Raw genomic sequence first — 12329 nt, forward strand, 5'->3', positions numbered from 1 at the left:
AAATTTTAATTCATATCGAGTTTTACATCATTCTAATTTGTTAATTCGGGCTAAATTAAATTTAAACAAACTAAATATAATTCTTAAGATTTAGTTGATATATAATGTGACTCGAGTTAAGATAAAATAATAATACTATCAATCCTCATAAATATATTATACTAATGAACTTGGATAAATAATTTTATTTATCCTGTATAAATAATTTTATTTATCCTGGATAAAAAAAATATATTATACAATTGATTCAAAATAACACAAAACTAAAATAAAAATACAATTCGAACAAAAAAAAAAAATACTAATTATTCATTCTAAAACAAAATTATCTTATTGATCCGGAATTTAAAAAAATAAAATTAAACTAAAAATAATTAGTTTAATTTGGTCAGTGTATTGGGCATCAGGCTAAAATAAAATAATGTAAATCACTGATCCGAGATAAATCAAATTAACATTAGACCAAGTATAATTCGTATCCAATTCATGTGAAATAAAAAATCAAATTTTATTTAAAACATAATTTTTTTTAAAATACACTTAAAATGCTCAATAAAACTATATCATTCAATCAGTAATATTGTCTTTTTCAAATATCTTTTATAGAGTTATAGTTAATCGATCGATTAACTAATCACCATGCTAAAATAATAGTTTTTTAAGGTACCAACATAATGAAGACATTATATGTTTACCCTCAATAAAATAATAATTTCATTATAATAATATTTCCCCCTTACAAATGTTATCATTTTAAATAAGTTTAAATATTCTAAAAAGTTATAAATATATACGTTTACTTATATAATTATCATTAAATCATATCATTTAAAGTTTTAAATGAACAAAATTAAGAATTGAATTTAAGTATTTTTTTAAAATTATGTAATATTAAAAAAAATCTGTGTAGTACGTGAATTCACGCACTTGTTTTAAACTAGTAATATTAAAACTCATGACATTACAATATGTGGTTGAAAATATAAGACCAGTGGTTTAACTTCGAACCTATCATAATAAAGTCTTATTGAAAACCAAGAGGCAAGCCATAATCAACAACTTCTTCCTGCTTGGTCGTGCAAAGACTTTAGGCATACTTTTTTGCGATTTTTAAAAGTCTCTCATTACTTATTATCAATATATTGGAAACTAATAATTTTAATAATATCGTTCCTAAATTTAATCATAAAAATATTATTTATTAAGACGTCGATGAGATTTTCCTAGTAAATTTATATTTGTAAATTAGAAGTTTAAAAAATTGGATATTAATATGTTATTAATTAGAATAACTTTTAATTTTTTGTCGATATGAAGTTGTAAATATATATTTAAATATGTTAGAAGGGGGTATGAACCCATTAGAGCTTTCTTATTTTACTTTCTTAGCTTCCGTCTAGGTATGATAAATTAATCCGATCCGACGGATATCCGATCTGAAATCCAAAATTTGGATATACCAAATCCGAAATTTTAGATTTGGATTTCAACTATACCGAACCGATACCCGATCCGAAATCCAATCCGAAACCGATCCAAACCCGAAATCCTATTAAAACTCGACACATATATTATAGATTATATGTAATATTTTAGATGTAATGCATATTAGCCTATAACCCATGCGATGCACGGATTTCTTTTAACATTCGATAGTTTTTAATAATATATTTTATAATATAATTTTCAATAGTTGAAAAATAAATTGAAGAATATAATAAGTTATAACAATATATGTTTTATAATAATTTGAGACTTGACTGAAGAATAAATAATATAATATAATATGTTGTTCACATGACCCGAGCCCTAAACCTGTAGAAATTGTTAAAATAAAGAATATAAAAGTTTAAATATAATAAGCTGTTGACGGGGTTCGAACCAAAAAATTCATGAGAGCGGTTTAAATATTAATATAATAATATTTTATTATAGAAATTATTAAAATAAAGAATATAAAAGTTTAAGTATAATAAGCTGTTGATGGGGTTCGAATCCTGAATCCATGAGAGCAGTTTAAATATTAATATAATAATATTTTATTATTGCATCCAACGGTTCTCATATTTCTGACTTTAGATCTGACGGTTGTTATTTGTCGTACCAAACAACTGTACCAAGCAACTGACTACCAAACAGAGGGTGTTATAAGACTCGCGATTCAGGCAATCTGCTTATAATAGTATAGTATAGATAATTTACATATTGTTATTGTATTATTTGAGTAATATTAGATTATTATCAAGATTATGGATACTTATTTAGTGAATTATGACTTTTTATTATAAAGTCAGCTTTTATTATATAAGATGTACTTTGTATATATTTATAAAAAAAACTAATTTATGATTAAATACTAAATATTATGTTATCAACACATCTTAGATATTACTCACCATGTCAACCCACAATATAATATGTTTAACTAGTTATTAGTTAATGTATGTTAATTTTAGCTATCATATAAATGTACTTAGTAGTGTTTGTATATATAAATAATATTAAATTTGACTACATTATTCGTAATTTTGGATACCGGAAAAATACTCTATCCGATCCGAAACCCGACAGATTTGAATTTGGATAAACCGAAAATATTTGGATTTGGATTTTACAATATCCGATCTAAACTCGGCCCGTTGCCATCCATGCTTCCGTCTGACTCTTATTATATACTCTCTCCACCCCATGTTTTATGAGCTAACTTGACCGGCATGTTTTTAAAATATATTATATGAATGTGTGCTTGAGATAATTTTAAATGAATGATATTAATAAGGCGTTCATTTTATTCGAACATCCAAAAAAAAGTAGCTTATATATATAACTTTATTTTATTTCTCTAAATTAATAATACATATTATATAATAATACATTATAAATGTGGTTCAATATTTTATTTTTTTTATTTGAATTAAAGTTGTTGTTAACAGTTTTAAACTTTTAACTTTTGGTAGTACATTTTAATAAAGTATAATATTAAACTAGAAATTATAAGTCAATTTTAATTAGAACTAATACAATCAAAATTTTCCTCTAAAAAAATATTAACTAAAAAATTAATTTTTATTACGTAGTTAAAACACCTAAATATATGTGTTTAAACTTGAAAGAATTACCTAAATACTTATTGTAGACAACAGATATCCCAAAATACTTAACCGTGAGAGTAATGCTCGAAATACCCTCTTCGTATACCTATAATGCGTGTATTGAAAAATTAACTCGAGAACTATGAGGTACATGACATGTCTATACTATCATAACAAGCCTACTCAAGTTACAATACTTACTTTGCATGACCAAATTGAGTCTACTATTTGAATTAGTGATAAGTTTCAGTGTACTTGTCTTGACTGTCTTTTAGACAGCTCATAATGCTACAAGAGCTTAGGGATTCTCATGTAATAGTCTTTGTGTATAATAGTTATAAAATAAATCAATTTGATAGAAGTTCAATGCATATTTTTCAAGCAGCAAATTGAAGATAGAAGACCAATAAAGTTGCAAAAATTCTCTAAGTTCAATATTGTGAAGTCTAGATGAGCTATATCATGAAGTCTCTAAAAGCCGTATAGTGAAGTCTAGTTTACAGTTATACCATGAAGTTCAATTTTGGATTATGTCCAGAAGTCCAAACTTGTTCTAGATTGATAAGTCCAATTCTGTGAGACACCGTGAAGTCAAGAAAGATGTTATATCGTGAAGTGCAGAATTATACTACATCGGGAAGTCCAAAGTAAACTGGATAGTATAGTCAAGTCAAATGAAGTTCACGATCTTCACTCGACATCTTCACAACAATACAAATGAAGGTACAACTTATCAGAAATGAAGAAACAAATCGATACAGCATATTGTACATGAAGGTGGTCCATGGACATGTTATAACCCGAATTTTTGGGACTTTGTAAAATGATGAATGAATAGTAATCCTAACGATCAAGTAATTTTTTTTTCAGTCCACACTATATAAGGGTATTTAAATTAAATTTCCAAGTTGACAATATAATTATACGTACAAAATGAGTGTATGCAAAAGTCATTAGTTCTCGAAGAAAATCAATATTTCAAAATGATCTTATTTTACGAACTATCGAGGAATACAAGAATTACACTACGACCAAGGATTTAAAATCCTACGAATAGAACCCAAGTTCAAGAATTGTAAAATATAAGGATTCATAATAAAGAATTACCCCGCGAATCACGTACGAAGATTTATCACGATTACGAGAAAACGACTAAGTAATTACGTAAGTGAGTAAATACATGAAACAAACCCATGCAATCCTCATGCAAAAATATGCGAACCAATTAGTACAAAAGCAAACAAGATTGGTAATCAAATAGTATCCTTGTTAGGGAGCTTAGTTTTATTGGTTAAGGGAATAGTGAAATATGATGATGAGAATAGTACAAGGCTAGCTTGTAGACTTGGAGAAAATGCCATACTTGTTGAATTACAAGCCATTTATATCAACACACAACCAATAAAGCAAACAACACCAAACAAACATGTAAGAACACTCTCTCTCTCTCTCTCCCCCCTTTACATCTATTCGGCCCCAAGCAAGAAAAAGAGAAAAAAAAATTCAAGAAACGAAGCTCCACTCGTGGATTAATTTTCCAATTAATTCCTAAGCTTCCATATTACTAAATTAAGGTAAATTTAATCTACCACCCCATTTCCTTGACTTTATCATAGGTAAATAAATTGCTAAAGTAATGATGATTAGTGATCAAATAGTAACAAAAAGTTAAATCGCAAAGAGGTTGCTTAAACTTTTAAATAAATATTCAAAGTACAAAAAGATAAAGCCAGTAAAATTACAAGCTATAAAAAGTATGACTTGTATCTATCACTCTAAAAACTTATAGCTCTTATCAAATTATTAACAATACAATCAAAGAAGCTATAAATGATGAGTGTATCTTATGTGTAAGTCTTTAAATGGCGAGTAAACAATTGAACATGACCTCTCCTCATCAATTCGAGCTTTTTGGTGTGCTGAGAATAACTTGCAAGAATTTCGCAATATTCAAGAATGAAGAGTTCTGATTCTAGTCTGCAGCTATTTGATTTTATAGGCTGGTAAGTTGGAGAGAGAAAGGACATATACGTGGCTTAACATTAGCCATGTTTATTAAATTGACTGCTAGCATTCCTTGTTAAACTTGCGCCTGTATATTACTTCCATTATTCAAGTTTTTCCTGGAATATACTGTTAGCACTTAGAAACTACAAGGAATGAATTAACTTGCTCCTAGAGGAATATGCAAATCCATTTGCCTTAGAATCTTTCCATAATTGTGCCAACAAGGAATTATATGCTTGTAGTTGCGCCTACTAGTTTCATGAGACAACTGCCTTAGAGTTTCTTAGCTACTTGTGGCTTCTAGCATGCTATAGAGCTTAAGAATTGATTCACTTGCACCGATAATGATCTGGACATCTTCACTTGCGCCTAAATACATCCAAGGGGGTTCTTGTCTTATAATTTTAGCAAGCAGTTGTGCCAACAAGCCTCCTAGAAGTGTCAGTTGCACCTAAAAGCTTTCTAGAGTAGTTTTGCCTTAGTTTTTATGCTGATTTGCGCCTCTTAGGTGTAGAGCATATCCAAGTTGCACCCAGAGTAGTCAACATACACTTTTGAGATAGTTTATGCTCCTGATTCTTCCCTGTTGCTCCTACTAGGTCAATACCAACACTGGTAGTTAGATTTTGAGCCATACTTTAAGGTTCTTGATCCTAATAATTAATAGAGTGTCCATGGTGACTCCTACTACAAGGTAGTGATCACTTTGACTTAGTTTATGTAGATTGTTGTAACTTTTAAACTATTTCATCTTTATGTCTTCTCTTTGAGTCTTTGTATAAACCATCTAACCTTCATAGTCAGATATGAATCCTCACTTAATAATATTTTTAATGATAGTACTTAGTTTCCTTTCACGAATCACTGACGCCTAGTGCAATGGTTTGTTTCACAAGCGACTAGTTCCTCTCTCAGGCCTTCGTACTATAATCTTTACAAACCATTGTCAAGTGTTCTACTAGATATAATTAACTTCACATATAATCCTTTAGGTCTTTACACTAATCCTAATAACTGCTTCAAACGAATTCACCCTTATTCCTCCGTTCCCTGAACATATTAATGAACTTCATACAGACTAATGTTAATGTCTTCTTCACTGTAGCTACCCAGATTATCATATATATACCCAATAACCAATATGTACTGATTCTAGTGGAACATAGATTATTTGCAAGTCCTTTGTTCTTTGTTGAGTTATCCAAACCAGTATTGTTGAGTTATACATACAGCTTCATTCTTGATCAACAAGATCAATAAGTAATAAGTGCAATTGTTCAAGAATTGAGGATTCAGTCTTACACTTGAAAGATTTCCTTAGCTTGGACTTCTGGTATGAATCACAAAGGCCATTAGCGGTAAAAACTGTATTGGGCAATCCTCTAACAGGATATTTTTCACAAGTTCATTGATGTTATTGAAGTTTAAGTGAGAAAGTGTATATGCCAGTTCCAACTGTCTTTCACGATTATTCTACTTAACAAACAAATTGTAGAGCCATCAGTGTTTGTGGAAACCCTGGATTCATATAAGTTTTCATGTCTGTAGCCCATCATTGCAACCTTGCCATCTGATTTGTTGACAATTTCACAATATTCTTCATAAAAATCCACATGGAAACCTCTATCACTTATTTGACTCACACTCATCAAATTATGCTTAAGTCCTGCAATAAGAGCTACATTTTCAATGATGATGTTCCCAAGTTTGATGTTGTCATATCCCAAAGTCTTTCCTTAGTTGTCATCTCCATAAAAAATGTTTGGGCCAGCCTTCTCCTTAAACTCTGATAGCAGGATTTTATTTCCAGTCATGTATCCTGAGCATCCAATGTCCAAGGACTAGAGTATTTTTCCTGTTATCCTGCAATCAAATAAGCCATTAGTTAGAATTTATAAGGACTAGACTTGTTTCGATCCTTTGGCCTTATTAAGTTTGTTAACATTTGCACCAGAAGTCTTTATATCAGAGTTTATGCTAACATTCTTAATATCAGGAGATACACCTGATGAAATAACTTTTATTTTATTTAAAGAGGGTTTCAGTTCATAGTAGTCATAATACAAACTGTGATACTCTTTACATGTGTAAATAGAATGCTAAGTACTACCACAATGAAAACACGGATTCTGTGGTCTATATCAAACTATTATGTTCCTAAACTCTGATTTAGGAGGAACAATATTTATTCTTTTATTCTTCCTGCAAGCAACAACAAGATGATTAGTGATATCACAGTTTAAACAAGCTTTTATAGGTTCATTATGAACATTTTTTTACTTGTTGATACCTACTTTTCCATTTCTATTTCTTTCTAGACTGTTTTTCCTTGTGTTTCATTTTAATCTCCTTCAGCTTATTCTTAAGCTGCTTCTGAGTCATTGAACCAATTTTACTGGCTTAGCCTTCACCTATTCAATATTATCAGTTTTTAAGTTTGACTTAGATATTGATGTTGAACCTATCTTATTTACTGATTTGAGATCATCAGTTTTTAAGTTAAACTTAACAGGTGCCCACTGAGACTTATTCTTTTTAACATACTTTATAGCATTTATTGGTTTACACTCCTTAGTTTCTTTTTCTTTTAAGTTCTCAGTATTAGATTTGTCTGCATAACCTAATCCTGATCCTCAATGGCCACTTTCTATAATTTCCTAAGTTGTGTTTCCAGAATTTGTCCAAAGTTTAATTATTTCTCTTTCTTTAGCTAATTCCTTTTCTAAGTAAGCATGCTTTTCTAATAATTTATCTTTAACATACACAACATTATCTCTTTATTTTTGAGTATCTAGCATGAAACCCAAGTCAGCTTCTAGGTGATTATTTCTTTTCTTTAAGTCAGAGTTTACAATTCTGATCCTGGTATTTTCAAGAGTTTGATCCCTATAACTAACATGCAGAGTTTTAAGAAATAGACTTAATTCACATAAATCATCAATATCAAAAGAAAGAGTGGTTTGAGGTACCTTCATCTCAGGAGCCTCAGATTTACTATCATCATTTTCCACGAGAGCATAGTTGACTCGCTCATCAGATTCTGATGTATAATCCCATTTATTTATTTTTGATTAAGGTTTGTTTCTTCTCAGCTCTTGGATTTCTGCAATCAGCTGCAAAGTGTCCAGTTCCATCACAGTTGTAGCACTTGATCTTGTACTTGTCAATTTTTCCAGACCTTGACTTATTCTCATCATTCTTCCTGAAATTCCTCCTATCAGAGTTTGAGAAACTAAAGTCTTTTCAGGAAAACCTTTTTCCTTTTTAAAAGTCCTTGTAGCCCATCTTTTTGAAGTTTTTAACTAAGAGAGCAACCATCAATAAGATATTCTCATAATTACCATGATCACTTTCAGAGTCCGAGTAATCATCAGAGTTAGAGTCATCATCAGTATTTATTGACCCGATATCAGACTTTATAATCATGGCCTTTCCTTTAAAATGGCTATTTCTTCCAGATTTTTCTCTTGGTTTTTCTTCAGCCCTGAGTGCAACTTGCCTTGCCCTTGGACCTTTCCTCTTGCTCCTCTACTCTATCTCCAGTTCATCATTTTTCAGCATTCCATAGATCTCATCCAGAGATGTATCTTCAAGATCATAGTTATCCCCTATTGATGTGACTTTTAAATCCCAATTTTTAGGGAGTGCAAGAAGAAACTTCAAGTTTGAATCTTCTGGATCATACTCTTTGTCAACAAGTGACAAGTCATTCAGCAATTTATGAAACATGACATAGATTTTAGGCATTGATTCATGTTGAGTGGTATTTATGACACTTTATAACGCTCCGTAAAGCTTTGAATTGATGTTTTTACTCAAGTTGTTAGTGTTTTTAATGTGTTTTTGTAGTGTTTTTGCATTTCAGGCATTTATCAGGAATACAGGTGAATTAACATTGTTTTGATGCTAATATGGTGTTAGGATGGTGTCTAGAATAAAAGCTCATGAAAAGACCAACTCAAATCAGCAAGAATACAAGAAGTCAGAAAATTATCCAGAGAGTCAGCGCGGCCGCGCTGTAGAAGCGTAGCGCGGCCGCGCCAGTATGGCAGAAGTACAGCGCGCCCGCGCTGGACAAGCGTGTGGCCGCGCCAAGTCGAGATAAAAGAATCCTGATTCTCTTGTGATTCTGATTGATGGACTTCTACTCTGCATGGGCTGCTATATAAACATAACTTAAGTTCGTTTTTCATAACAAGACGTACCAGAGCTTAAGGAGAAGGCGTAAGAAGATCGTAGAGCATAATTCAACCAAGGTGAAGAAGATCTAGTTTATACTTATGATTCTTTGTTTTAAGTTGTAACTTTGGATGCTAGTTTTCTTATTCGTGAACCTATACTTTTGTTGCATACTTAATTTATTATTTATTAAGTATAAAGACTATATTTATTATACCATGCTTTCATCATAACCCACGTTGATGATGAGTCCGATTATGGGCTAATCGTTATCGTGGGGTTCTAACAGATTTATTTATGGATTTCTTTAGTTAATTTGTTTCGATGCCTTAGTGTGTGGTGATTATATGATAACCTAGTATTGGTTGTGCTTATTCGTCTTATAAGCATTGTGAACTTATAAGATAGTGTGTTAATCTTTAATGAAGCGAAAATGAATTTAAGGGTTTAGAACTTGCCATGCTAGTATAGGTTCATGTATTTGTTATGCATGATTCGTAGGTAATTTTAACCATCTTACTTGCCCTATATAATCATGATAGATAACTTGTGCATTAAACCGTTATGTTGTCAAATTCTATAGACATATAGGGTCTCAATATAATTGGTGTCTATTCAGCTTCTATCTCTTTTGTGTATGTCTGACAGTATGGTAATCGTATAACGAAAGTTGGCGTTTATCAGTTTCATGTTATCTGATTAGTGTCATCACCATTACATGCTAAGGTTAAGAACGAAAAGGCTATTGAATGAAGTATTTAATAAAGTTAGAATCCCATATTTGTGTCATATAGTATTCAACTCTCTTTAATCTCTTAGTTAATGTTCTTTAGTATAATCTCTTAGTTAATTGTAGTTATAAACAACCTCAATTTATTATTCGTCTTAGCATTGAATAATAGCCATACCATTGTTGCATAAATACATTGATTGAAATTAACCTAAAGCAGTCCCTGTGGGAACGAACTAGAATTAATTCTATATTACTTGCCATCGCGTATACTTGCATGAATATTAGCGCGTGTTGTAGCCCTAACAAGTTTTTAGCGCCGCTGCAGGGCACTTCGGTGTTAATTTTTAGTTTATGTGTTTTTCATCATTGGTCGTTAAAGTTCAGTGACTCGGACATTGTTACTTATTATAGTCCTTGTCGTGTTTCAGGTATTCTAGTGAGCGTGTATGCATACGCGTTCTCATAAGAAAACACTGGATCAAGCCGAGGAAGAAGATGTAGTCGAGGAGAAAGTTGGAGAAGAGATCTTAGTTGAGAAAGAAGAAGAGGATCTTATTGCAATGGGAGAACCAGAAGCAAATCCAAAGGCTTTGATGGACTACTCTCAACCGAAGATCAATGATATTCAGTCTAGCATTGTTCGACCAGCCATCTTGGCTAATACCTTTGAGATCAAGTTGAGCACGATTCAGATGATACAGGACTCAATTCAGTTTGGGGGTTCTCCGACAAAAGACCCTAACATGCACATCAGAGATTGCATTGAGATCTGCGACACTTTCAAGTTCAATGGAGTTTTTAAAGATGCTATTAAGTTGAGGCTTTTCCAATTCTCTCTACGGGATAAAGCTAAGTGATGGTTACATTCTCTACCACCAGGGTCTATCACCAAATCTTGCTCAAAAGTTCTTAACTAAATTCTTTCCTATGGTGAAGACTACTGCAATCAGAAATATACTTACTCAATTTGCTCAGTAATCTGGAGAATCTTTATGTGAGGCTTGGGATCATTATAAGGAGATGCTTTGGAAGTTCCCTCATTATGTGATGCCTAATTGGATGATCATTAAATGTTTCTATAATGGATTGGGTGTTACTTCTAGACCCATGCTTGATGTAACATCGGGATGAGCCTTGTGGGATAAAAGCTACGATGACGCTTATGAATTGATTGAACTGATGGCTGCTAATGAATACCAGAATCCTACTCAGAGACTATCTCAGGGAAAGGTAGCAGGAATTCTGGAGTTAGATGCAGCTACTGCTATAGCTGCTCATCTTAAGGCTTCAATGATGAAGGTGGATTCTTTGGCTAATTGTGAAGTTAATCAGATCACTAGTGTATGTGAGCTTTGTGCTGGTGCCCGTGAGATGGAGTAGTGTGCTATTTCTAGTGAATCAGCTTAGTTCGTGAGCAACTTTTAGAGGTCGCAGCAGCCTGTGCCAGCCACCTATCATCCTAACAACCGCAATCATCCTAACTTTAGCTGGAGCAATACTCAGAATACCATTCAACAGCCTTATCAGCAGTATCCAGCAAAACAGTACAACCCTCCTGGTTTTCAGCAACCGTAATATGCACCAAGAAAACAACTCCAGCTACAACAGTCTAATGAAAAATCTGAATTGGAGGAGTTGAGGCTCATGTACAAAAGCCAAGCGGTTTCTATCAAGACCTTGGAAAATCAAATTGGAAAAATTGCCAATGCCTTGCTAAATCGTCAACCTGGTACACTCCCTAGTGACACTGAAGTACCAGGAAAAAGGGAAGCTAAGGAGCAGGTAAAGGAAATTACATTAAGGTCTGGGAAGGTTGCGAATCCCGATCACTCTCAAGTTTCGGATGAAGAAGCTGTAGATGAAGAAGAAGTGTAGAAGGAAGCAGAAGTGGAACCAAGAAAGACTAATATTGAACACACTCCTCCTGAGGGTAATACAAGGGAGAAACAGATCTATCCTCCACTTCCCTTTCCTAAGAGGCTGCAGAGGAAAAAGCTGGATAAGCAGTTTGAGAAGTTTCTGGAGGTGTTCAAGAAACTTCATATCGACATACCTTTCACTGAAGCTCTTGAACAAATGCCTAATTATTCAAAGTTTATGAAGGGTATACTTTCTCCGAAAGTGAAGCTCGATGACTTAGAGACCGTTGCTCTCACGGAGGAATGCAGTGCTGTGCTGCAACAGAAGTTGCCTCTGAAGCTTAAAGATCCTGAAAGTTTCACTATTCCTTGCACCATTGGAAAAGTGTCATTTGAAAAATATTTATGTGACTTGGGAGCCAACATCAATCTGATGCCTTTGTCAATCTTCAAGAAGTT

At 32.5% G+C, this 12329-nt stretch overlaps 1 non-coding gene across 1 annotated transcript; it reads right to left on the bottom strand.

Annotated features, from left to right (window-relative positions):
- Positions 1-10953: 10953 nt before the first annotated feature.
- LOC141669011 (small nucleolar RNA R71) lies at positions 10954-11060 on the bottom strand. The gene has a single exon (XR_012553313.1). It is a non-coding gene; the product is annotated as a small nucleolar RNA R71 (small nucleolar RNA).
- Between the last annotated feature and the right edge of the window lie 1269 nt (positions 11061-12329).

Source organism: Apium graveolens, chromosome 6 (assembly GCF_009905375.1).
Source record: "Apium graveolens cultivar Ventura chromosome 6, ASM990537v1, whole genome shotgun sequence".
Taxonomy (NCBI): domain Eukaryota; kingdom Viridiplantae; phylum Streptophyta; class Magnoliopsida; order Apiales; family Apiaceae; genus Apium; species Apium graveolens.